General features: G+C 49.9%; 1 protein-coding gene across 1 annotated transcript in view; it reads left to right on the forward strand.

The window, feature by feature from the left end:
- Positions 1 to 24,218, forward strand: part of Pgbd5 (piggyBac transposable element derived 5) — a 66,759-nt gene that overhangs the window by 25,835 nt on the left and 16,706 nt on the right. The gene's annotated exons all lie outside the window — the stretch shown is intronic.

Consider the following 24,218-nt stretch of genomic DNA (forward strand, 5'->3'; position numbering starts at 1 on the left):
TGGATCAGTGTATACATGCAGGTGACAGTGGATCAGTGTATACATGCGTGTATATTTCACATTTGTATGTATCATGTGTACATACAACCACACATGCGTGATTGTACGTGTGGTGCTCCCACGTTGACCCTGAGACTTTTCCTTGATCGATGTCCACCTTGTTCATTGAGGCAGGCCTCTCAGTTGAATGCAGAGCTCCCGATGCAGGCTAGCCTTGCCAGCCGGCCTTTTTCACAATCCCTGTCTCAAGTCTCTAAGTGCTGGAATTACTGGCTGTTCGATCGCCACGGGTCGCTTATGTAGGTTCTAGGGACCTCAACTCCAGTCTTCATGCGTGTTCTGCAAGCACTTACCCCGAGGCCCTCTTTATTTTTGAGACAGGGTTTCACGGAACACAGGGTGGCCTAATACATCAGAAGATGACCTTGAACTTCTGTTCCGCCTCCTTTTGCTCCAAGTACCGGGATTACAATTGTGCTCAGTTCAGGTAGTGCTAGGATCGATCCAAGGGCTTTGCACGTGCTACACAGTGCTCTCAACAACTGAGCTATATATCTCCAGTACCCAGCATATATATTTATATAAGGAAGATTCCATTCACTTCACAGAGCCACCAAAGGTGTGGGCCCATCACATGCCTCCTCGTAGGAAGGAATTCGCTCAACAGGGGGCTCACCTCAGCTTCCTTAACTTCCTCCCGGCCTTTCTACAGAACTGGTTGAAGTGGGTAGAGCTGACTGACACAGGTCTGCACTGGGGTGTCCTGGCTGCTTCCTTCCCATTCTCAGGCTTGATTCAACCAAAGCCCGAGGCTGTAGAGCCCCTCTGCCATCTTTCCCAGAACAGTGACATGTGGCTGGCTCCCCAGGAGGCCTCAGAGCCTGCTTACTCTGCAGTTTATTCCTGGGCCAATGTGGGAAATAAAGCCAGAGGAAGCTGGGGGGTGTGTTTGGATGAGCGAGCAATGCTGGGCTCACTCAACCCTGGCTGGCCCATCCTACGCCTGAATCCTACATCCAGACACATTGACATCCTCCTCGTAGACCGCACCATGGTGTGTATGCCTCAACGGTCCCAGCCAAGCTCTGTGCTGTTTTTTTCTCGTCTGTGATTGACAGATTTGGATGTATTTATATCTTAGCAGCCATCTATCATGATTAGGCATGGATACTGGGTTTGGTTCTGGGCAACAGGCACTGGCTTGCAGAAAAGTGGTCTTGGAAAGCAACCCAGTGGTAAAGATCTTAGCTCATAGCGCCTGATTACAGTCCATCGCTGGAGAGAAATCACAGGGGTAGAAGCTTGGGGATGGTTGGTCACTCTGTTCAGAGGTAAGCAGAAGGGTGCAGTGACTAGACACGTCCTACTGTTAACCCCCACTCCACTAACATAGTCTAGGACCTAGTTAAAGAAAGGCCCTGCTCACAGTGAGTGGGTCTCTGCCTCAATGCAATAAGATAATGCCTGTCTCCCAGGTAATTTTAGAGTTTGTTAAACTGACACCCTAAAAGCTCTCTTTGGGGGACCCCTTGCAGTGTTAGGGATGCTTGGGAGCCCGAGTGATCCAGAGCTTGCCCAAACTTTGAAAAGGAGGTCCAGACTGTTGTTCAGATTCTCTCACAAGCAGCCTCTGAGGGCCTGTCCCTATGACCTTTTCCTTCCTTCACCCGGGCTGTGAACCTTCTAAGCCCTGACCATCCCTACTGTGTGCCTCAGGTTCCTCACAGTTTCTGACAGGCAGACAATCAGGCTATCAAGCCAACCCTGGCCAAGAGCCTGACAGAAACAAGCTCTGTCTTCCTTCCAGCCTGACCCATCCACCTGACACCAGGGCCTCTGGCCTGCTCACTGCTGGTAAAGAAACTGTTCCTTCCCTCAGGGCCACAAGACAAGTCCCATTTTGTCCTTTAATTTTCATCCTGAACCACATGGGTGATACCTGCACAAGGCATTGAATCAGGGTCAAGAGAGAAAGGTGTGCTTAGTTAAACCTCATTTACTGCTGGCTCAGAAACACCGGACTGGAAATGAGGTCGTAAGCAAGGCCGTGTGGCCGAGAGCTTACTGTAGGAGTCCCATCTGGGTCTCTGCTCACCTTTTAGAAAATGTAAGATTTCATATAAATGGCCTTCTCGATTACGACTGCCGGTCTGCCAGGCTGCAGGGTTATTAAAAAATAAAAAGTGCTTCTAGCACTTCCTTTTAAAAGTCTGGCACCTGAAAGTGAAGAGGGCTATGTCTCTGCAGCTGGCCCCAGTGAGGCTCCAGCCCACCGTGATGGGTTTGTGATGCTGGACTCCAGCTCAGGACAGCAAGTGTGCTAGCAGGTGCTCCACCACAGAGCTACATTCCAGCCCTCTTCTCACTTTTATTTTGGGACAGGTTCTCAATGCTACTGACCTTGAACTCTCTGTGTAGCCCATGTGGCTTAAAATTTCTAATCCTCCTGCCTCAGCTTCCTGGAGTAGCTGGGCGTACAGGCCTACAACACCAGGCTCAACTTTACCTTTTTGTTTGTTTGTTTTGTTTTTTGTTTGTTTGTTTTGTTTTTAGTTATGTATATGAGTGGTTTTCCTGGATGTTTGTTTAACAGGTGCATGCCTGGTGCCCACAGGGGCCAGAAGAGGGCTTTGTATCCCTTGGGACAGGAGTTAACAGAAATTACAAGGTACCATGTAGGTGTTGGGACTCAGGTATATATACATATACACAGTATGTACACACATACACACCACACACACATGTATGCACGCACATACACATATACTCACATACACTCACATACACACATGCACACACTTACACACCACACACATGCACATACACACTCATACACATACACTCACACGCATACACACATGCACACACGCATGCATGCACATGCATGCACACACGCACACACACAGAAGCAGCGAGGATGTGATAAGGACCTATGGCAGTGCCAAGCACAAAGCTTTGCCAAGGCTATTTTAAACATTTCATCTCCTATTCTTTGCCAGCTCTGCGCTAAGTACCCACTGCCCTTGTTGCCACAGAAGAGGAGCCAGTGTTCTTCACTGCTGAGCCATCTTCCGAGCCCCTTCAGCTTGATGTTGGTGCCAGTTTCAGGAAGAAAGGCTCAGGAGTGAGTGAGGTGGACGTGGTCCCCAGTTCAGTCTTTCTTAATAAAATCCTTCTTGATTTGGGGATGTTGTCCAATGCTGGGAAAAATGTCACATTTGGAATTTGGCTCTATTTGTGATATTTCAATTTTATGTTCTAAATACATAGGAGCATCTTACTCAAGAGGTCAGTGGCAGTCACGTGACGTAAAGGGAGAACCCGCGGTGGGCCTGGTGATGTGACATGATTGAATGGGTTTGGAGTTAGCCACACTGAAAATTCTAAACATTCCTGATGAAGTGTCCTTCAGTTTATCAAACAAGGCTCAGGAAGAAGGCGGCTCAGTGTGGCACTAGACGGGCAGTGGCATCCTTCTGCCTCTTCTCGTGCTGTCACTAAGTCCCTAGAATCTCAGGGCTGTGAGTCTGAGCCTCTGGGCTCTAATTTAGGAAGGCAGAAGCAACCCTTCTTGTTTTTCTCGTCACCTTTAAGTGTCTGGCCTGGCTCTTTAAAATACGCCTCAAAATTCTCCGTTCAAAGCGAGGCAGTGACTCGCCAATTCCCCCGGTATCAGGAGAAAGTCTGGTAATTACAGGGCATCTGTCTCTTCATTCAAAGTCAAGGCCCTGCAGACAGAGGTATAGTGATTCAGCAAGCAAGAGGACAGAGTGTTGTCAGGGAGAGTTACTGGGGCCGTGGAAATGGGAGGCTGAGATCCCAGCCCCAACGCTGGGTGAGCATGTGATTGGAACAGGAGCCCTCCATGCACTGGGCTGACTGGCACGATCAAAGGTTTCCACTTTTGAGTTTTGCCGAGGGCAGAGCTATGCTGAGCAGCTGAAAACATATTTATATAAAACCAGGCCTGTAGCCAGAGCTTCGCTACGGCTCAGGTCAAAGAAGACTGGAAAAACCAGCAACCAGCGCTGGTACGGCATTTCTGGTGACCAAGTGTTAGACCAATCGCCAGTGGGGGCGGGGAAGTGGGAAGGGCTGAAACTCCACCAGGTGACAATTCCGTTGGAGCACTGTTCTGTGACCACAGACTCCCACATTAGGGGATGGAAGGGAGAGGTGACAAGCATCATGGAAGCCAAGCTGACCTCATTCTGCCCCTCTGCCTGAGGAGCCTTGAACAAGTTACTCCTGTGAGACTAAGGCAGGACACCCACAGGGCTGTCCAGCAGAGTGTCTAGCAAGTGACACATGCTTAGTAGCTAGAAGGCCGTAAGAATGGAGGACAGCTTGTGAAGGACATCAGGCCAGGGCTGCATTTAGGATATGTCAGTCCTGAAGTCTCCATGCTTCACAGAGCCTTTGAGTTTGATGCTCCCATCCTTCCAGCTCTCAGCCTTGCTGGCTCTCTCCTTCTCAGAACCCAAGACCCCCAATCAGAGTGTCGGAGAATCCGCATGCACTCCTCTCTCCCTAGCTCTGGAATCTTTTCTCAACAGAATACTCAGTGATCTTTAAGTTAACAGTCCACCCTGCAGGTCAGCTCGCTAACACTGGGGCTTTCTGCTGTGTGTGGGCGGGATGGGCAAGTAGACTGTTGTGTTGATGTCACGGGAATTGAACAGACATTGTTCTGCCCATCTTGCCTTGGCTTCTTAGTATCTGGCCTCTGTTCCTTTCCCTGCTTGCCTGGCCAGCCCACATAGCCTTCTGCCCACAAGGTCAGAGACCAGAGAGTTTGGGAAACTGGAAATGGAGGTAGGGAAAGACACCTAGGGGTCAGGCTAGATGCTACCAGCTCCTTCAAAAGCCCTCCAATACCAGGTACCTTATCCATTGCCCCAGGCTCAGGCACTGTGAGCCAGTGGGCTGGCACATAACCACTGGCACATGGCTGCCCCAGTAATTCCAGCCAGAGGGCATTGTGAACAAGAGCCAACAAACACCCTTGCCATATCATGTGACAACATCACGTGACACTTGAATAGACCTGGATGCCTGAGACACGCCTTCACCCCAGGCTCTTCACCTCGAACTGAGTATCCTGGTTTGCTCTGATTGTGTTGGTTTCAGAGCTGATGTCCCAGATTGGGGAATATGTCTCGGATCTTTGCAAACCTGGGTGTGTGTTCATCCTATGGCCCTCCCAACATCGATGAACCAACTCCATGCCAATGTGACCATGCACAGTAGAGAGGCTGGAGTCCCCACCCACCGTCAGTGAGACTGCAGACTGCAGTGCTGTGCTGCCTCAGGAGTGGTCAGCTCTGGGTGTCTCTTACCTGACCAGGGAAAGCAGTACATGTTACTACTTGGCTCCTGCTGGCCTGGACCCTCAACAGAAAGTGGTCATCTGGTCACCAGGAATGGAATCCTGCGTAAGAGTAACGTGTTCACGGTTGGAAGTCGGACTTGGTATGAGAAAGATGCAGAAGAGGTGGCCTTTTAAAGATGAGGCAACTTGGCAGTTTTTATGAGAATGTGGCGGCCTAGCAGGGTTTGCAAGCTCTCTCTGCAGATGACGTAAGAGCCGTAGGGTAGTGTGGAAGAGGAAGCTTTAGATTAAGGCACAGTGTGACCATGGAGGTCCTCAGAACACTGAGGCTCTAAGAGTGAAAGGCAGGTAAATGAGAGGGAAAGGAGACAGGTCAGCTCTACTCAGTCCTGTGTGCAAACGAAACAGCAGTGGGTGGCTGTGCCGTGGACTCGGAGAGAAAGGTGTGACACGGCTCCTCACACAGCTGGGACTTGGATCAGTGACCAGTGAGGACTCTGGCAGCCCAGAACTTGATGGAGGCCTCACCGTGCTTGGTCAAAGGCCTCAGGCCAGCAAGGTAATTACCATGGCAGCCAAGAACCTCCACATTGGTACAATGGAGCAGGGTGTGGGGGATAACTTCTTTTCCCTCGTGGTATAAATCTTCCACTGACTCAGATGTGTGGGAGGTGCAGCTTCTATCGTGGGGTTCTCTGGAAATGCCTAAGGTTTGGGTAGCTCCAGGGTCTAGTTAAGAGACAAGCTAACTTTTCCGTAGGGATGGCCAGGGAGCGGCCGGCGGTTTTCACCGTCAGTCTGCTGCCCTCGTACGTGCCATCAGGGTTTGACTGTGGGCAGGTGTGTCTACTGCCACACGGGCAGCGCTCAGCATTGGCAGGTAGAAAGCATGGGCTGGTGTGGGTGAATTCTGCAGCCTGACTTGGCCTTGCCTTACCTACTTCCCGAGCAGAACACACATTTTAGAGGTCGGTCATGTGCATGTTATCTGTAAAGCAATGTGAACAAGGTCAGTACCTAACTCACTCTCCCCTTCCCTGGGGAGATTGTGATGGCAGGCACTCACCTGTCCCACCCTTGTGTGACCAAAGGCTGTGGCACATTCTTTAATTCTGTGTTTTTTGAAATGGGCCTCACTATGTAGACCAGGCTAGCCTTGAACTTGCAGTGATCTTCCTGCCTCTGCCTCCCCGGTGCTAGGATTACTTAGTGTTCGCCGCCATGTTTGGTGCTCGCTGTAATTCTCTCCCTGTTTCTGCTGACTTGGTCCTTTGTGTCACTTCAGCTAGGCTCTCTTATCTGGGACAGTTCAGCTGGTTGACAGTCAACATTTCCACGCACGGCCTTGGAACCAAGGCGTTGGTCTGGATAAAAGCTGAGCCCCTGGTCTGTGTGCAGCTGCGGCTCGGCTCTGCCCAGTGCCTTCTCTGCTTGGAAAGCTTTCCTGGAGTTCTCACCCTCCCATCCCCTGACCCCAGCAAGGAGCACGCACAGCATCTGCAGTGACACAGATGGGCAGCAAAGCTTACATCAACTTGGCCAATAAGTCAGACACTGGAGGGCTTCCACCCAAGAGAGAGCTGTGGGCATTCCAGCCCTGAATGCTCAGCCCTCAGGGTGGCCACACTAGTCTTACGGTCCAGTGCAGGCCAAGCCTGGATGTTTCCTACCCAGAGCTCCACACCAGGAGGCAGAGCAAGGAGAGGCCGTGCGAAACCAGCTTGGCATCAGAGTTACACAACTCCGAGCACGGTTCACATCTCCCTATAGTTAAGTGAAGGGAGCTGACCTGAAAATCCCACTTATCTCTTCTGGTGTGGGGCTCTGCCTTCTAGTTTGCCATTTGCCTTAATCATCCTGGAAAGTGTCCCCTGCCCAAGCTGCTATTATTATGTGTTGCAGGGCAGGTGGCGTCCTGCCCTGCAGAGCTGCCATGTACATCCGATAAATAGACACTGGGTAATTTAACAATACATCCCTCTAATGTAGTGATGAAGAATTGCTAGGCAGGGGTGGGGAGACATGGCTCAGCAGTTAAGAGCACGTGATGCTCTTCTAGAGGACCCCGATTTGGATCCCAGCACCCACATGACAGCTCCCAACCTTCTGTGAGCCCAATTCTAGGGTATCTCTCGTCTTCTGACCTGTTGGGACACTGGACATGCACAGAGTGCATGCACATGGAGCCATTCAGGCAAAACACTCACAACATGTTAAATCAATAAGCCTTAAACTGTTGTCAGGCAGGATCAGATCCAGCCACTGGGGAAGCTATGAGGTCCCTAGCTTCAGTTGGCTTCATCTGTGAAGTGGGGACAGTAAGGTCTTCTGGGGAGCTGGGGACTAAGGTAACACCTGACAGTGTAGAGGACATGCCATCTGGCTGCAGGTGCTGTGTGTCACACTAGGAGCAGCTGACCCCAGATAGGGAGGAGCAAACAGGTCTTAGGTGGGAGGGCTGGGTGGGCTGATCTTGAGTGGGAGCAAGCAGTGGGAGGGAGGGTTAGCAGAGGAGAGCAAACTCATCCTGAGTGCTGGTGACCAATTGCCTTGGTGTGGCCAATCCCATGAAATGACACTCGGACACGGAGGGCCTGTAAGGGGGTAGAACCATCTATCACTGGAGACTCAGAAAGTAAAGGCTCCTCCTGATGCAGAAGACAGAAGGTGCCTACAGAACACACGAGGCAGGAGAGTGACTGAAAAGGGTCATTTTAAAAACCAAAATTGGGGTCTGGGCATGTGGTTCCATTAGACCAAGGCCCCGGGTTAAACACTTAGAGGCTGGAGACAGGAGGACCAGACATTCAAGGTCATCCTTGGCTGTGTATCACATTTGAACCCGGCCTGGATAACATAAGACCTTGTCTTTGAAAAAAAAAAAAAAAAAAAAGCAAACAACAATCCTGGAGTTCGGGACTTGGCTCGGTTGGTGGGGTGATTTTCTAGCATGCTCAAAGCTCTGCCCTTGATCCCAACAACACATACACCTGGTGTGCTGGTGAACACCCGTAATCCTGGCATTTAGAGGTGGAGGCAGGAGGATCAGAAATTCAGTTTCTCAGATACAAAATGAATTTGGGGCCAGCCTGGGATACATGAGACCCATCCCCTGCATCTCAAAACACAGACCAGAGAAATGGCTGGGCAGTTAAGAGAACTTCTTCCCTTGCAAAGGACCCAGGTTCAGTTCCTAGTGCCCAAACAGCAGCTCACAAATGACCTAGTTCCAAAGGATCAGACACCCTCTTCTGACCTCCACAGGGACCAGGCACACATGTGGTGCACACGCATGTATGCAGGCAAAACACTCATGAAATAAATCAGCCTTTAAAGACAGACCCAGCCAGGCGTTGGTGGCACACGCCTTTAATCCAGCACTTGGGAAGCAGAGGCAGGTGGATTTCTGAGTTAGAGGCCAGCCTGGTCTACAGAGTGAGTTCCAGGACAGCCAGGGCTACACAGAGAAACCCTGTCTCGAAAAAAACAAAAAAAGGAAGACAAACCCAGAAAGCTGATAGTCATATGGGGGGGGGGAACGGAAGTTCCAGTAGCTATAGTTTCTCGTACGGTTCTGGAGACACACTGAATGAACAGGAGTTCATGAGAGGCAGATGAGGTTCTAGCAGAACACAGATAGTGGAGGGAAAAACCAAACAAGCCATGGTCCAGAGGCCATGGGTTAGCAGACAGCCAAAAGGTGGAGGGCTGGGAATGAGGCCCTTCCCCTCACTGGGCACGCCAGAGTCAGCTCAGGATGGCCCTGGACTTTGAATGGGCATCAGAAATGAGTGTAGGCCATGGTTGCTGAGTTTCTGGTCTTTAGGCTGGCTTTGTGGGACAGAAAATGTTCCCTTTGGTTCTGCTACAGCCTTGCGGGCATGTGATACCATCTCGCACGTGTGGGATGTTGGACAGCTGCTCTTCCCATTGGCTTGACTCGTGGAGAGGATGATGATGTCATCTTCTGTGGAGATGTGCGTCTTGTCATTCCAGCACACGGGAAGATCGCGTGTTTGAGGGCAGCCTGGTTATATAATACATGAAGCCCTGTCTCAACAAAGGGAAGAAAAGAAGGAATATGGGGGAGGGGAAGAGGATGTTCTCACAGTGTCTCTGGTCACAGTGGCGTTGAACAGATGCATAGCCAAAGGTGTTGAAAGGACTTTTTTTTTCTCTTTGGGATATCACAGGCTGTGCCCACTTGTAGAAGGTGCCTGGCACTGGTAGGTATTTCTGCCCTTGTAGGTTGGTACACAGCAAAAAGGTGCAGGTTAAGTCATTCACAGAGCTGGAGAGGGCAGCAGCCTCATGGACACAAGAAAAGCCCCAGCCCCAGGCCTCACACCATGCTTGCCACTCATCTGGACCCCTGCATGGGGTTGTGTGGATGGGACATAAGCCAGCCATGTGGCCCAAGTACTGGAGAACTTGATGCAGAGGGAAGGGGGCAGGGAAAGGTTTTATCTCCATACACAGTAGCCCTTGGCAGCAGAGCTTTCGTGGAGGCACCTCCTGCCTGCCATCTCATCAGACAGAACACGGCTGCTCCTTAGTGTTGGGTGAGGTCATCTGAATGGAAGGAGAACAGGAAGTGGAGCAGGCAGAGACCGGAGGCCCATGAAGAGCATCCCCCAAATACCTCCTGCCACTTCTGATCTCAGAAAGTGTGCTTGGTGTCCGTTAACCCTGGCGCTCTGTCCCATGGAGCCTTGAGTTTGAACTCGGGGAGTTAGCCATGAGACCTGAAGCAGGTACGCCTTTGTTATTGACTTGTAAAATCCATATCCCTCTACAGATGCAGAGTCCGGGCTGAGGCGAATACCTAGCTTTTCCATAGAGGGAGCCTTAAATGGAGTCGCTGTGTCTGTGTTTAGGCACATGACGGTGACACCAGCGTCTTGGCAGATGACTTTGATAGCAGTGGCTATGAACAGTGGTTATTCCATACCCAGTGTAAACCTCATACAGCTGATTCCTGCACAGTGTTTTGTTTCATTCTCTGTGTTGAAAACTCTTACTCTGAAGATGGGAAAATGAAGGCTTTGTGGTTTCTGGGCCGTGTTAAGAGGACACATGTGGAAGTCAGGCTTGTCTGGCTGCAGAGCTGGGCCCTGACACCACAAGGCAAGCTTGAGCCACAGTGGCCAGCCTGGTGCTCCATCAGCCTCTGTGGCCAAAGAGATCCAATCCAGGCAGCGCTGTCGTGGCAGAGCCCCTGGCTGTGCATTCCGGGCCATCCTGGGGATGGGGGGGGGGTGGTGTCCCTGTTGTATCTTCTCTGTGAGGTGTGTGAATGTATGTGTGTGTGAGTTTGTGTATGAGTGGGTGTGTGTGTGTATGAGTGTGTGTGAGTGTATGTGTATGTGCCTGTATGTGTGTATGTGTGTATATATATGTATGTATGTGTGTATATATATGTGTGTGTGTGTATGTGTGTGTGAGTATATATGTGTGTATGTGTGTTTATGTGTGTGTATATGTGCTTGTATGTATTTATGTGTGTGGATGTGTGTATATATGTATATATATGTGTGTGAGTGTGTGTGTGAGTATATGTGTGTGTGAGCGTGTATATGTGTGTGTGTGTGGATGTGAGTGTGTATGTGGGGGAGGGGCTTTTGTGTACACACGCCTGGCACTGTAGGACTCAGTCCTTCACCCAGTTGCTGCTTCTTCTCTGCTTCTGTGGTCTTCAAGTTCAGCTGCACACACACAGTATTGGAATTGGGAACCGGCTTCAGGGTCTGCTTGTTCCTGGAGTTCCTGGGTGCCCTCTTGGTGCTGTATATACCTAGAATGGGGTGGGAAGACCTTGGGAAACTAGAGTCAGGGATAGGGATCTCCAGGGACTGTGTGGACTTGAAGTCGGGAGAGCCTGTGGATGTTTGTACTAGAGTCAGGGGCTTCTGGAATTGGAGAACTTCCCCATCCTAGGAGGACTGCCAGGCTGTGTACACAGATGAGAAGCTGTGTCTTGGTTGGCCTTTGGCTGCTTTCTGGCCATGTTTGTAACTGTCTTTCTTTGAGAACTTAGTCTGTGCCTTCAGTATGCTAACAGAGACTCTACAGCCTCTCTCCTGGGCCCTGTGGGTAAGGAGCAGTCTCCTTTCCCACAGCAGGAGCAGCAACAGAGACTGACTGGAGAAGCAGTTGTTCAGAGAGCCAGAAAGGGCACATTTTTCAGTTTTTATTCTGCATAGGGACTCAAACTCATTCCTCACTGTCTCCTGCCTGCTCTGCCCGTCGGCCATCTGAGCAGTGTCTCGGCTCCTTTTCCAGCCCTCAGGCCTTGGCGTGATGCCTGGTCTCTGCAACCTTGGAGTCAGAATGAGACCTCAGAGCAGTAGTGATGGGAACAGCCCATCAGGTGGTGGGTGGGGCAGCCAAAGAGCAGCTCTGGAGGATTGCACAGAGGCCAGGTCCTTGGGGTGCTTAGGGGTAGATGAGGCTGCTGGATGACTATTCTGTATTCATTTTTGACCTCAGCATGCAGGGATCCTATAGCCAGAAAAGACAGCAGAATTTAGTAGGTGAAGCGTGCAAGTCTGGAAGGTAGGCCTGCTCCAAGGACTGTTAGACAGGTTTGAGGTTGAAGGAGCAACTTCCTTCCAGCCTGGGATCCTCTCCTTAGCAAGATATCCCCTCTCTAGACTTGTCTCGGAGATGTGTCTTCAAAGGAAGGCAGGAATGGCAGTCTCAGTGCAGTCACTCAGGGTACTCTGGCCACACTGTCTTGGCTGACTCTGGAAGAAATGAAAACAGTAATCCTGGCAGAATAAGGGACCATGATTCTCCAAAGAATGACACCCTGGATTCAAACAGTATGTAAACGCTAAACTAAGAGTGTATTATTCTGCAGAAGTCTAGCATGCTGGGATCTCCCATTACCAAGATAGACAAGCAAGCGAGCTCACAGGCTTGACTGAAAGCACACTGGAATTCCGGGGCAGATGAGGTTCATCTTACTTTGCTGTCTCTAAGCATTTTGAAACCACTATCAGGCTTGCTGGAATCTGTTGTTGAGGAATGGGCAGCTCTCTTCCTCCACAGTCCTCCAATGGGCGGCTCTCTTCCTCCACAGTCCTCCAATGGGCGGCTCTCTTCCTCACAGTCCTCCAATGGGCGGCTCTCTTCCTCCACAGTCCTCCAATGGGCGGCTCTCTTCCTCACAGTCCGCCAATGGGCGGCTCTCTTCCGCCATGGCTTGGGTGTGAAGGCTGGAACCCGGGCTTTTTTTTCTATTAGTAATTGACATAGGCTCCTTAACTGCCAGTTTGAAGTCTGTCATGGAATCAGCCTAGCCTTCTCAGTAGGAGTGGCCTGCATTTCCTGTACGCCAGGTGGTCCTCACTCCATCCTGCAGGGCAGGTGGACCAAGGCAGACACAAGGGTCAACTGGACTATGACGCCAGGAGCTGTACTCAACAGCCTCTCTAGATTTGGGGGAAGAATGAAGGAAGAAGAAAGAAGTGGTACACGGAGCCTGGTGAGAAGCCCAGCAGGCGAAGGCACTTAGCCGCAAGATTGACAAGATTGATGACCCGAGACTGATCCCAGGGACAACATGGTGGAAGGAAAGACTTGACTCCCTCAAGGTATCCTCTGATCTACCCTGTGCCCACACTTGTACATGTATACATGCATGCTCACACATACACAAATAAACAAAAGAGAATATAGCGTGCTGCTGGCCTCCGAGGGCCTGTGGAGGAAGAGAACTGCCCAATTGGTTGACTGTGGAGGAAGAGAGCCACCCATTGGTTGACTGGAGGAAGAGAGCCGCCCATTGGTTGACTGTGGAGGAAGAGAGCTGGCCCATTGGTGGCCTACTACTTTATCGTGACTTTCTTCCATCTACAAAACAGGCCTGGTGTGATGGCTCACATCTGTAATCACCAGCACCTAGGGGGCCGATACAGGAGAGTTGCCATGAGTTTGAGGCTACTCGGAGTCCGTGAGTGAGTTCCAGGCCAGGGTGGGTCACAGAATAAGACCCTGTCTCATAAAGCAAATAGCAACAATGCCAAAGGTCCACAGGAAGGAAAGCTAAGCTGAGCTTTTAGAAAACTCCAGTCCAACTTTATCTTAGAGGCTTTTGCATTATGGTCCGGGATGATAGAGTTGGGAGTTTTCCTTGGTAGACCTGTGGGACCAACTCGTAGTCATCTGGAAGAGGGTGTGTGTGAGGTGTGTCTGTCCTTGGCTCTCCCTCCCCTCACTTGCTCACCCATTACCCTTGCCTGCGTCTCACCAGCATCTGCTAACAGCTGTCTTTTGTTCTCCAAGTATGACAAACAATACCCTTGGTTATGAAGAGGGCTATTTATAACCAGTGGAAAGCATAAACAACTATTTGACTGTAAAAGTAATATTTTAGGGATCCATTTATTTTTTTTACAGCCTCATTAAACATGCGTTCTTTGAGGCTTGTTGCTTTCAGCCTGCACATACACATTTGCATGATTTTGCTTTCCTTGTCTGCTTTCTCATCCCTCTATGGAAACTTAGTACCGGAGGGAGAAATCAAAAAAGTTATGAAAGCCGTGAGCACTGGAGACGCTGGGCCCTGCTCCCCAGCGGGCTCTTCTGGCTCCTGTTTAGGGAATAAAAGTGGACCCTGAGACAGATTACTGGCAACAGAGAGTGCCCACTCTTAGAGAGGGTGAGGAATCATAGCATCCCGTGCAGCTTTTGCAGATGGAACAGGCGGGGAGCCGGGAACCGGGACTGACTGAGCATGTCTGTGGTGTGTGTGTGTGGGTTCCTTTCTCAACACTGAAAAAGATTCACAAAAGCAGCTCAAGGCTTTCTCGTGGCTCGAGGTTTACGGGTGCAGTTTATCATGGCGGGGGCTGGGATGGGGGAAGAAATGGCAGCAGAAACCTGGGGTAGCCAGTCACGTGACATCCACAGTCCGGAAGTGGAGAGCAGTGTGCTCACATCCTTTTGTTATCCAGCCTGAGACCCTAACCTGTGGAATGGTGCTGCCACACTCAGAGTGGGTCTCCCCACTTAGCCAAATCTAGGCGATCCCTACAGACACGCCTTGAAGCCTCTCCCTTGGGTGGCTCTAGATCCTGTGAAGCTGACATTTAATAGCTGTTATACTGTGGTACAGGGTTCCGTTCCCAGCAGTATCCCCCACCTCCACACACACACACAATCCACTGGAACTCCATTACTACTTTTTTAAAAAAAATATGTATTTTATGTACATGAGCACACTGTCACTGTCTTCAGACACACCAGAAGAGGGCATCAGATGCCATTACAGATGGTTGGTGAGCCACCATGTGGTTGTTGGGAATTGAACTCGGGACCCCTGGAAAAGCAGATAGTGCTCTTAACCACTGAACTTTCCCTCCAGGCGCTCCCCTCCCCCATCCATTGCTACCTTTATCACCTTTGCCATATATTTAGTTGTGTCAATGATTTCCAGAAATCAATTCAAAATGATTAAAGACCAAGTTGGAGATCTCCCAGGATCCTAGGCTGGGGCACGTGTGGCTCCTGCTTGCCCCCTGCCTCACACATATGCAAACTCATCTTTAAGCTTTTTAAGTAGGTCTGGGCTATTTTGCTCATATTACTTTATGATATAAAGACTGTTAATTTTACGTATAATTTGCCTGCATGTACATGTGTACCACATGTGTGCAGTGCCCATAGACACCAGAAGAGGGCGCTGGATTCCCCTGGATCTAGAGTTACAATTATAAGCTGCCATGCGGGCGCTTCCAACCATCTGTAATTCCAGTTTCTGGGACTGCGTGCACTCCTCTGGCCTCTGAGGTCACAACATGTACATGGTGTGCTTAAAATAAATATGCTTAAAATAAAAATACGTTTTTTTAAAATGCCCAGATATTTGGGAAGAAACTATCTTTCTAATTGCTCTCCTACAGGGAACGTGGTAAGGACATGCCCCTGACACCCTGGTCCATGTCACCTGAAGCAAGCATTGAGCTTCTGTCACAGCACTGGATGGAGCTTTAGTCTCCTCACTGTGCATGTGTAGATTCGGTGACTCTAACAGAAGCAAGTGCCATCTCCACACAGGGGCCACCTCTTTCACTGTGGTGTGCCAAGTCCCATCTTGCCCTTCCCTGGAGGGTGTGTCTGGAGAGGGAAGGCGGGGCTGATTTGGGAAACAGCTGTGGATATTTAAATCTCCAACCCAAATAGGACCGGTCAATGAAAACACAACTCAGAAATTATGAATATATTCTGTAAGCCTAGATTGGGCAGATACCCCTACACTACTCTGTTCCCCAGCTATGAGACCCTTATAACTTGAGAGTTTTCCGGACCCTGAGTTTGTCCTTCTACCTCCTACTTCCCTGTTATCCTCTGTCGTCTTCTCTCTCCTCTCCTCTCCCCAGTCTTCCTCTCTCTCTTCTTCTCTCCCCAGTCTCCGTAGTCTTCCTCCTCCATTGTCTTCCTCCAGTCCTCCAGTCGTCCTCCCCCTGCTCTCTTCCCACCAACCTTTATATCTTCACCTCCCCTTCCTCTGCCCAATCATTGGCTCCAGCATTTATTTCACAAATTAAGATGGGCAGAAGGGTCACTAGAAATCACCTGTGTAGTGACTCACACCTCCTCTGCAGCCATTCCCAGGAAAGGGGAATTAGTATCAAATACAAGGCCGGGGCTATCCACATCCACAGCAGACATATCCATAGGCGTCTGAGCACCCACCACAGCACCACGCTCTGTCCACTTTATCAATAGCCAGTGCGTTCTCAGCCTGCCTCTAGACGAAGCCTTTGATCACCTGGAAGTCGTTCAACATAAGTCCCCTCCCTCTAGTCTTCATCCGCTGAGCTTCCAGCCAGCAGCTTGGCAGAGTTTCAGTTAGAGGCACTGTAGGGGTGAGGGCTGCACCAGGAGAAGTCTTACTTGAGGACTGGGGCAGGCAAGGCTACCTGCTGCTGGGTCTTGGAATGTCACTGCTGGTATCTTAGGTGGCCACGGTGAGAATCTGTGAGAGGCATCGTTGTGCTGGTGAGCTCTTGTCTAGTGAGCTCACCTGCACCAGGGCACAATAGATCCCCCCCCCATCTCCGTGGCCATTGGCTGTTGACGGGCATTTCACGAGAGCATGCTGGTGAGTAGGAGATAGAAGTGCCCATGTCTCTGCTGCCTATTTCCATTCTCAGGGCTTTCCTTGGAGAGGTGTGTCCAGTGTCCTTTGTATTTGTGCAGGATGACCGTCCAGGAGTAAGGGATGAGGGAAGGACTGTGGTAGGCGATGGGAAAGGCAAGACTATGCCAAAGCAGCACCTGGGGAGTTCTTTTCAGAGATCTCCACCGCGGCGAACCTGGGATTCATGGTTTAGACAAGAAATACATTTCAGAGAGAGCTAAATGTGAGGCAAAGCTGGGTTAAAAAGAAAACAGAGTGCTCTTGAGAAAGTAAAGCCATCTGATTTGACAAGTGTGGGCTCTGAGAGAGTCCAGCTCCTCTACACATAGATGTGGGATCTGTGGCTCTCAAGTTAGAGCTTGAAGGTTGCTAAGAAACCACTTTGTCTTTTCCTAACATTGCCCAGAGTGTAATTTATAACAAGCTTTATAGTTAAAGTTTTTCTCAATAAACAAAACTGTGAGTTAGATTTATAAGGTATCCTTTATGTCTAGGACACTGGCATGGTAGCTAGCTACAATGTATCCATAAATAACCACGGCCTTGATTAATTACATCTTTGACAGCCTTGATTGAAGTGTCTTGGGGAGCTCTTCATCTGGCCCCTAAGTGAGTACAACTTATTGTCTCTGGTAAGGTGCCTTTCAGAAAACACACGCATCTCAGTGAGTCCTGTCAGTAGGATCTGAAGAGTGCTGTTTCTCATCAGTAAAAGCAGATCCGGTCCCAGAGCCTTCCTTCTCACCCAGCTTTTTCTCTCTCTCCCCGAGTCTCTCCATCTTTCAGCCCTGCCTCAGTGGGAAAAACATCTTGCATTTGCCACAGCTGGCCCCATAGTGTCTAGTGTCTCCAGTTGCCTTCTATCTTGGTCACATGCTAGATGTTTGTGTGTTTGTGTGTGAGACCAGCAAGGTGCGGTATGTACTCTCCTGGCATCTTTCTAGGATGGAACCAGCTCTAATGGAGGCAGTTAGACAAACCCAGCAACACTGTAACTGTTCTAACTAATCACACCCAGTGGAATCTAGCCTAGTGGAATCCACCTAGTGGATGCAGAGACTGTCAGAGGGCAGGGACAGAGACTGTCAGAGGGCGGGTGCTGAGTACCAGGCCCTGCTTTTCCATTGCTGGAGTCCAGCAGGATGTTTCCTGATGTCACCTGGCTTGGCTCACTTAGCTGGGTAGCCAGCCATCTTAGGTGTCCTGGGACATGCACTGGAGAGCCCTGTTACTCTCACTGTAATGGAACACAGACCACTCTGCATGACGTGACCAAGTAGCTGTCCTGTCTGAGGGAGCCTTTGTCTGCATCCCCCTTTCTCATGCCTCCTCAGCCTCCTCCCAAGGCTTGGATAGCATGTCACATGCAGGTTTTACTAGCATCACAGTGGGAAGACAGTGTCACTGGGAAGAGAGCTGGCCTGGCCACAGACTCTGGCACCATCACTCAGAAGATACAGTGGGACAATGTGTTTAAGCCCTTTGGCCCTCATCTGTAAAGCTTCCTCAGGAATGCGGCTGTGAGTTCTGAGAGTCACTAGCTGTGCTTCTGACACATAGTAGGCTGAATTAGTGTCCCACACACCACTCACCTCAACCTCTGGAGTTGAGGGTACTAACAGGCAGCTTCTTGAGAGCAAAAAGGCCCTGTGTCTGTAATCCCATGTTCTTTTAAGTAGTGACATGCATGCAGAATGGATGGGTAGGGGTCAGTTTTGCATCTTCCATTCCTCAAAGGAATAGACTTTCTAAATTATATTGATTTTAGGTCACAGCTGACTTTCCTTCCACTGGTCTGAGTTTGTTTTCAAGACTGGCTGTGTCCCAGATAAAAGACCCACAGGGTCGGGGAGGGGACTGCCATCCTCCCGGAGAACTTTATCTCATCTCTGCTGCTTTTGTCTTTTTAAGAGCTCATAATTTGAAGCTTAGAAAAGAATGTCTGTTGCCACAGGATGGGGCAATTAGAGGAGCTTTTGTGCTGGAAAGCTTAAATTGCAGTTTAAAAATACTCCAGCAGACTTGGGAGGTGGCTGGATTGGTGGAGTGCTTGCCACGCATGCATGAATTCCCTCAGATTTAACTCCGAGACCCACATAAACCAGGCACGGTGGTACATGCCCATAATCTGAGCACTTAGGAAGTGGAGGCAAGAGGATCAGAAGTTCGAGGTCATCTTCAGCTACATAGTAAGTTCAAGGCCAGCCTGGACTATATTAAGATTCTGTCTCAGACCCACATGGACCACTACATGAGTGTCATTGTACTTAGAAGTGTCTATATCCGTCTCCCTTTTGAAGTGTGTGAGAAATGTCCTTGGACAGGGCTGCCTAGCTCCATCTACACTCAGAAGGAAAGAGGAGGTCTTAGTCACATTCTGGGACTTGTCACTCCGCCATCTATATTCACTGAGCACGTTTGCCCTGTGCCTGTGGGTTATATTCCTAATACATGGGCCCATTCTCAGCAGATGGCTCTCAGAGTGCTTGGGTTCCTACATGTACTTGGGAGCTGTATTCTGTTGGGATGTGGGGTTATGCTGGAGGCCTGTGGTACAGGGGACTCTTCTGATGAAATGGACCCAGCTGGAGCAGTGAGCAGGAGGTTCCTCAGAGCTAGCTGGTTCTAACACTGTATTAATAATTAGTCAAATTTTCCTGTCACCATGACCAAATACTTGACAGGAAGTAGCTTTCAATACAACAGTTCATTTTGGATCATAGTTCAAAGGGAAACAATTCACCGTGGAGGGGAAGGCCCGGAGGCAGGAGCATGAGGCTACTGGTCACATTATGTCCACAGTTAGGAAGCAGTGTGAGATGAATGTTGGTGCCCACTTTCCTCTTTATTCATTCTGGTACCCTAGACTATGGGATGGCACCACCCACATCCTGGGGATGGTCTCCCACCTCAGCTAAATCTCTCTGGAAATGGCTTCACAGATGCCCAAGAGGCATTCCGTGGTGATTTTAAATCCAATCAAATTGACAGCGAAGGCTAACGACCACACCCACTCTTAGATACATGGCCTTGGAAATGACCCTTTAAACAACAGCAGATATCCCTCTGTGACTTAGTTTCCCCTTTGGGTGGATGGGGTTAATAACAGAACAGATTGCAGGGGCTGGTAACCGAGAAAGGAACAGACAAATTATCATTTGTGAAGCAGAGAGAGTGCACACCTACGTGAAAAGGCGTGCTAAATGCTGTGTGTATGTTAAGTGACGCGAATCTGACATGCTGATATTTATGGATAAACAAGCAAAGTTTTTCCCTGGCAGTGTGTCCGGAGCTGATACTCTTGAAGTGTGGCCCAAAGTGTGGACAGGAGGCTGCAGGCTGGCTCTCTCCAACCCCTCAGCTCTGTCCTGGGGAGATGGGAGTCCCTTGCCTTCATGTCTTCTGGCCTTCACACTTTTAGTCTCCTGGGTCTGCTGCTCCTTGTTCCGACCCAGCCCAGTGCTGAATGTCAAATGAAGACACCAGAGCCTGTGCCTTGTCATTCCCGTGCCTCTGAGTGATGCCACTGTCTTGGGATCAGTTTCTGTACCCCAACTCCCTGTTCTCATTTTCTTCTTTCTCTTCTTTCCCAGCAGGGCGTGGGTGGGTGCACAGGGGATGCGAGGGATATAATTAGCAACCAGGAAGAAGCAGCTCCAGCCTGCGTGCTTTTCTGGGACAGCATTGTGATGAGGACATGGGTATCCAGGGACCAAGCTTTCCTTGCTGCCGTCAACCCAAGCCGCCCTTCAATCCAAGTGTGTGACCCCAGTGCACACCCAAAGTCAAAGCAAACAGAAAGCTTAATAGTGGAGCAAGGATCTCTGTAGGTCCTACGAGCTTGGCAGTGTGTTTGGAGGGACCATGGATCTGTATGATTTGTGAAGGGCTGTACCTTCAGTGCCTTCTAGCTGGATGTGTTTAGGTGGATGGGAGGCAGCCGCTTGTCCAAGTGGGTCCATCTGGGAAGGAAGCCTGGTGTTGCCCTCCATACACACACACCGTCCAGGCAGAGAGCACACAGTAGGTCCATGCCCGGGGTCATGGTCAGGCAGAGGACCAGCTGCATCCACACCATCCGTTATCCCGTGTGGTTCTCGCCAATGTCATTTCTACCCTCATTGGATCTCCCTCCGTCTTGCCATTTCTAAGGAGCTATGTTCAATCAGGGGTCTGGCCTGAGCTAGCAGTCTTAGCTTTACCCTATTGTTTGGGTTGGAAAAGCCAGGCCTGTTCTCTGGGCCTCGAAGAGTCTTTGGCTTCTCCAGAGTCAAGACCCGCCTGGGCCACCCTGGTTTTGATTGCTTCTTTGGGCTCACAGTCATTTTTTTAAATGCTGGGGCAGGGTTATGAGAAAAGAAATGTGTTTTCTGTGTCCAGCCCATTCTGTGCATTCCTGTGACCCTCTGTTTAAGTTCATTTGAACATAAGAACAGATTTGAAGCCAGGGTTTAAGAGACTGTACAACCTGGACCAAGTGCATGCATGGCGTCTACACACAGATGCACAGGTGCAGCCCAGTGTCCTCAACCCTCTTCTCTCTGTGTCTGTGGATTCCTCCTGTGTTTCAGCTGGCCCTGTTCCTGCTGACTGTCCTATTGTCTTCTCCCATAAGTCATTATCACCTCTGGCCTTTCCTTCCCATTCATCTTTCTTCCCTTTTCTCTCCTTTCCTTGATAGGGTTCTACTTTATGTAGCACAGGCTAGCCTATAACTTGCTATGTAAACTAGGCTAGCCTTGAACTCACAGCAATCCAGTTTCTCATGTGCTAGGATTACAGGCACACCCAGGACTGCAGGCCTCTCTCTGTACCCCCTTCACCAAATGAGATGCCCAGTGTCTCCAGAGAGAGGCAGTGTGCAGTAATATGGGACATCCTAGTTCTGGTTTTAAACTCACTTGATTGAACCTGGAGAGAAGTGACTCCAACTCTGCATTTAAAGTAGGAATTGACCTTGAGTTGTTCTACAACAACTGCTGACAGTATTTGCCCCCAAAACATCCCAATAGCTGTCTTTACTCCAGGCAGCATGGCTGCTCCAGAATGTTCCAGAATGGAAGAAGATACTCTTCTATTCTGATAAGGGGAGCTGGGGGTTCATTCTGCCTTCAGAGGTGTTTATTGACACACACATCAATGGTCATGAAGTATGTGTTGCCTGAATGAAGAATGAGCGGCCCATTGTGTCACCAAGTTCAGTCCCACCTGTTGAGGCTGTGCCTTGCCACTATTTGGAGACTATAAAGGTTGTACTGTCTGCCTTTGGCTTAGTGTTTGAGAGGAAGGCAGAAGGAACTGAGGAAGGAGTGGTCCCCAGGGGTGGTCCTCCAGGGGTGGTCCCCCAGGGGCTTGCTTCAGCTGGAGAAAAAAGAGACGGAAAAAAACAAGGCTGGGCCCAGAGTTGCCTCCAGACAGGTTATGCATATGCCATTCTGCCCAATACCCACAGCACCTTGCCTTTTCAGGGCTCTGTCCATACATACAACAGTGAACTCCTGTTTGTTTTATCAGCCCTCCATGGCACCATTGAAGGTATGGCAGATGTGGCTGACCCTGTCACCAAGCAGTGACACAGACACCTCGCTTTTCCTACTGAGCTCAGCAAAGATGCCCTTTGCATGCAATATGGAACCCACCCTCCCGTCTCTTAATCTCCAATCTTGCTGTGTATCAGTTAAGTGTTACACATCTTGACCTTGGAGGACACAGTCAGGTAGCCATGACCTTGGCCTTCTTCCTTCAGTAGATGTCAGAGAGTGGGTACATATCTGAGCAGCCATATCTGAGCAGAACGTCGGGCCTGTGCAAACGGCAGGCAGTCTGTAGGATTGGATGAAGAAACCAGCAGGGCCTCGGAGCTCAGGAGGCTAGAACACCAGACCCTAAATGCAGGTGGTACCTCTTCTAGGTCTCCCACCACTCATGCCCCAGGCTTCCCTGCAGTTATGACATAGGCCTCTGTTTCCTTTAGTTACCCACTGGGCGACTTTATCCTTTTCACCCCACAGCAGGAGGGTGTCTTGGAGAGGAGAGACATATCGTTGCTGTCCCCATAGGGCCATGTGGCATTCTTAGTAATCTCCACAGACTGCAGGTGAATTCCCATGCAGAGCTACAAAGCCAATCAGCCATAAGTCACCTAGAGAGCACAGGCTATGTCCTACTTCTGACATTCTGTCTGAATGGTGTTAGTGCCCCTTGGAGCTAACGTCAAGTTAGATAGGTCATGCTGGAAAGCTAGGTGAGGCTGTGGGTAGGAACTGTGTCAATGACTCCCCTCCTTCATGGCAGCTAGCCTCTGTCACCATATTCCAAGTGGCAGGAATCACAGCAACCAAGAAAGGCCAACAGGGGAGCTTGTCAATCCGGATAGGTGAGGGAAGCCAGCCACTCGGTAGTGTGTTCAGGAAGCAGGCTGGAGCAGGCCTGGGCAATCCATCCAGAAATGGCACGCATGGGAGGGAAGATGACTTTAGACATAACTTTAGGAAGGGAAAAGTCTGTGGCGCCCAGTCAGCATGATACAGCAGCTACAATGTTGCTTCTCCTCAGTCAGCATGATAAGGCAGTTACAATGTTGCTTCTCCTCGCTGATCACTGTGTGAATAATTGATGGCTCTACCCACAGGAGGCTGCCAGGCCTTCTGAAATGCAGAGCTGCTCACCGGGTACTTAAGGCACACCAGTAAACATAGCCCTGTGTTTCAGTATCCCTATGCCAACAGGACCGCCTCCTGGATCAATTTGGTGCATTGGTGGCAGCTAGGCTGTTTACAGTGTGGCTAGGGACAGAGAGTGTGGTGGCCACCCTGCTGTCTAGGTGAAAGGAAAACAGAATTTTCTTTGCGAAGCCCTCAGTGAGTTCCTAGGTGCTGTCCCAGAAGTAGCTGCCGAGCATTAGACTTGTCTCCTCACACCCGTGCTGGGCTGGACATGTGGTGCACGGGCTTGTCCACCTTACTCTGCAGGCAGACTTTAGAAGTTGATTTCACTCAGTCTGTTCTACAAAGGAAAAACCAGAGCCGGGAGCAAGCAGCAAATCTGATGAATTTTAAGGAGTCGGGGGCTGTGGAGGTTCCGTGGTTAAAGCGCCTACCATGCAAGCATGAGGCCTGGAGTTTGGATCCATATCGGTGAGCTCTGGGTTTGATGGAGAAACCCTGCCTCAGTGAATAAGATGGAGCTGAGTGACTGAAGAAGAGTCCCAATTTTGATCTTGGGGTTCTATATGCATGGACACATGCATACATGTATGTACACCCCTATATGTACACACACACACACACACACACACACACACACACGTGAAATGGAAACAAAAGAAGGTAGTTGCATTCCTGGATCTGGCCACTGCTCAAAAACCTGGCTGCCGCATTGGCTTTATCCATGAACAGCTTGGTTGGTTTGTTTGTTTGTTTGTTTTGTCTTTTGGTTTTTTGTTTTTTATAGACCATACAAGCTGATGGGAAAGGAAGGCCTTTGAAACTCTGTCTTCACACAGTTTTTATTAAAAATTGCCACACAGATGCAAAAGAAAGCTTGTCTGCTACGAATCAGAGCATGCTGTTTCAAGCCTGTGTAACAGAACTGCAGACAGTAGCACCTAGGAATCATGTAAGCATGTGCGCATGAATACACACGTGTGTGCCACACTCACAGAGAAGCTTAGGACTTCCTGACTTGAGGGTTATGCTCAAGCGGTGAGTAGGAAGCACACTTGGATTTTAAACCTGG

This window comes from Grammomys surdaster, unplaced genomic scaffold (genome assembly GCF_004785775.1).
Source record: "Grammomys surdaster isolate TR1022 unplaced genomic scaffold, NIH_TR_1.0 181, whole genome shotgun sequence".
NCBI classification, from domain to species: Eukaryota; Metazoa; Chordata; class Mammalia; order Rodentia; family Muridae; genus Grammomys; species Grammomys surdaster.